Source organism: Phoca vitulina, unplaced genomic scaffold, assembly GCF_004348235.1.
Source record: "Phoca vitulina isolate PV1807 unplaced genomic scaffold, GSC_HSeal_1.0 scaffold19, whole genome shotgun sequence".
Lineage (NCBI taxonomy): Eukaryota > Metazoa > Chordata > Mammalia > Carnivora > Phocidae > Phoca > Phoca vitulina.
Window position 1 is genome coordinate 10,015,482 of NW_022589722.1, and position 3,621 is coordinate 10,019,102.

Genomic DNA, 3,621 nt, shown 5'->3' on the forward strand with positions numbered 1-3,621 from the left:
TTTCTCATGTTATCTTCCTTTTGTTTTTAGGCTGAATTCTGCCTTAACAACAATTATCATTTATTCTGTACCTTTTAGTTTGGTGGTGAATGCTGAGGTTTTGCTAGCCTTTCAGTTGCTGTCATTCAGGCCCTTTCTAAAGAACAGGGTCTGAAACATCAATTCCTTGATCTGTCTCTGGCTGGCTGAGAAAAATCTTAGTGTTGGAAAGGGTTTCTGAGTCCAAATTTCTCATTGAATTTTCTTAGATGACAGGAAAGAGTGAAAAAAAAAAAAAAAGCAGCTCTTCCTGTGTTTCTGAGTCTCTCATCTCTTAATCCTCTTTTGAGGATCTTTCTGTCTTCAGAAAAACACAGTTTTTAGAGGTTCACAGACCTTGCAATACCCATGAATGTGCCATCTCCAAATTAGGAACCCTGCCTGCTCTAGTGTCCTTCTGGGGTCATAGGGGTTCTGGTCTAATTTGAAGGAATAAGTCGTGAATGTGGCTTTTAGAAAGCAAGAGACTGATCTCTCAATTTTTCATAATTTCCATACGCACTTTTAGCCTCCTGTGTTTGAAATTCTGGGAGCACTTTGCACTATGGAAAGACATATTAATTCCCAAGTTGCTATCATATTTCCTTAGAACTTTTAACATCAACACTGTTATTTCATAACCTTTTTAGGGGAAATGAAGCTCTGAAATTCCCCATCCATTGCTTGTGGCAGTAAAGTGACCTCTAGTGGACTTTCCTGGTAGTTTCCAGGAAATAAGATGCTGGTGGAGGGACAGGCCATTGAAATTAGATCAGCTATTCAGCTGCCTAGTGCCCTGAAGTTCAGTTCAGTGTGTGGTAAGCTTCAATGCCAAGGCTGGGTCAGGTGAGGGAGGTACTTTGGAATAAGCAAGATTTATCATTAGTAAAGTGGCTGCAAGAGTTCTCTGGAACTAACATTTCTCTAGAGAAGGACTGAGGATCAGATTATGAACAATGAATTAGGACAAACCCATTGGATTGATTTTAGAAAAAAAAAAGTTGTCTCTTTGAAATAATAAACAGTGAGAATGATATGAAGTCATGATAGACCTTTAGGCAAAGTGAGGGAGGAAGTATTCCTCATTTTACATTTTTTTTTTTTTACGATATATTTATTCAGCACCATGATCAGACTATTAACATTTAGCAATTGGCAGCAGGGGTGCAAAAAAACCAAAAAACAAAAAATTACATTAAAACCATTTCTTGGGGTGCTTTACATCTTCCATGGAACAGAAACTAAAATAACCTGTTATATAATTAATCACGAATAATCCTCAAGTTTTTTGCCCATACACATGAGTATTGTCTAAAACATGTCTTCTTGTAGCAGGCTGGTCCTGCCACCACTGTGCTTGGCTGAGGTCACACATCTGTTGTAGCCCGTAGCTTCCCTGTCACTTCTCTGGCTCTCCTCTCCTGCTAAGCCTTGTTTCCTTGCAGTAATTAAAACCTTCTGCCATTGTCATAGCCACTGTGGCTGCTGGAACCACCGTAGCCACCTTGGTTTCGTAGTTTGGCAAAGTATTGTCCTCCACCACCATAGGGGCCAGAGCTTCAGCCTCCAAAACATCCTTCTTTCATGGGTCCAGATTTTGAAGATTGATTACTGTAGTTGCTAAAATCATTATAGCTCCTGCCACCTCCAAAGTTGCTTCCATCATTACCAAATCCGTTATAGCCACCCCCACTGCCACCATATCCACCACCACCTCGAGTGCCACCAAAAAGCCCCCTCGCCCACTGAAGTTCCCTCCACGACCAAAGGTGTCATTCCCACCAAAACCACCTCCATGACCACCACCAAAATTTCCAGAACTACTTCGACCTCTTTGGCCAGATGAAGCACTCACCACCTCTTGCTTAGACAGGGCTCTCCTTACTTCACAGTTGTGGCCATTCACAGTGTGGTAGTTTTGAATGACAATCTTGTGTATGGAGTCATGGTCATCAAATGTTATAAAAGGAAAGGCCTCTTTTGTTGTCATTGCCCCAGTCAGTCATGATGTCATTCACTTCAATTTTCCCATACTGTTCAAAATAATCGCTCAGATGATGTTCTTGTGTCTTCTTTAATGCCACTAACAAAAATCTTTTTCACAGCCAAGTGGGCACCGTGTCTTTGAGAATTTTCTCTTGAGACAGCCCTCTTTGGTTCCACTACTCTTCATCCACCTTGTGTGGCCTTGCATTCGTGGCTGCATCCACTTCCTCCACAGTGACATATGTGACAAACCCAAAGCCTCTGGAGTGCTCGGTGTTTGGATCTTTCATGAACACACAGTCCATAAGCGTTCTGCATTGTTCAAAATGGCTCCTCAGCGGGCGCCTGGGTGGCTCAGTCGTTAAGCATCTGCCTTCGGCTCAGGTCAGAATCCCAGGGTCCTGGGATCGAGCCCCGCATCGGGCTCCCTGCTCGGCGGGAAGCCTGCTTCTCCCTCTCCCACTCCCTCTGCTTGTGTTCCCTCTCTCGCTGTGTCTCTCTCTGCCAAATAAATAAATAAAAATATTTTTAAAAAAAAAGGCTCCTCAGACTCTCATCGGTTGTTTCAAAGCTCAAACCTCCGATGAAGAGCTTCCACAGCTGTTTGGGGTTTGGGAGACTCTGACTTAGACATGACCACGGTGGGAGGGGAGACTTTAATGATGCTTACTCAGCGGTGTCCATGGGCAGAAAGCTTTATGTTCTGTTTTGAGTCCTGGGAGTTTTTTGTTGGGAGGAAGAAGAAGAAGTGAACATTTTAAAAGTTCTAACTTAGGGCAAAACAGCCTCTCAGTCTCTCGGTCTCTGTCTCTCTGTTTCTGTCTCTCCCACTCTCACCCTGTACCTTTTATCTAGCCCTACTCAACAACCAAAAAAAGGGCAAGTTCCATGTACAGTCATTGCCCAGGGCCTTACCTGGCTCCTTTACTGGCCCTAGGTCATGCTTCCGGCCCACTAGACCTGCACTGATCTTGGTTACCTGGCTTGCTACTCGGAACTCTTCAAGAACATTTGCTTGAACTTACCTCTCAGCAAGTACCCACTCTTGGATGTTTTAGGGAGGATACCCTGCCCCAATTCTGTCCACGAAGACTCAAACCATGGCAGCAGCTGGACCACTCTTACACTAGGAAATAGGTGATTTGGACATTTGGTTTGGGCCTTTTGTCTAGTAATAATCCCTCCTGCCCTTGCCCTTTCTTTTTTTTTTTTTTAAAACGTTTCTTGTTTTGTTTTTTGTTTTTTTTTTAAAGATTTTATTTATTTATTTGAGAGAGAATGAGAGACAGAGAGCATGAGAGGGAGGAGGGTCAGAGGGAGAAGCAGACTCCCTGCCGAGCAGGGAGCCCGATGCGGGACTCGATCCCAGGACTCCAGGATCATGACCTGAGCCGAAGGCAGTCGCTTAACCAACTGAGCCACCCAGGCTCCCTGCCCTTGCCCTTTCTAACCTGGTACTTAGTCTTGTACCCGTGAGCCTGTTTCTCAAGTCACTACCCCCTTGCTTTGGTCCCATGTTTAATGCCTAGCTCTCATCTAACTCTGTAGGACTCAGGCTTCCTTAGTTAGGCCTGACCTTTTTGGGACACTGTTACGATGGGATTTATATCATGCCCT

At 44.1% G+C, this 3,621-nt stretch overlaps 1 pseudogene; it reads right to left on the minus strand.

The window, feature by feature from the left end:
* Positions 1-1,466: 1,466 nt before the first annotated feature.
* On the minus strand, positions 1,467-2,638 carry LOC116639745 (annotated as a pseudogene).
* Positions 2,639-3,621: the final 983 nt, after the last annotated feature.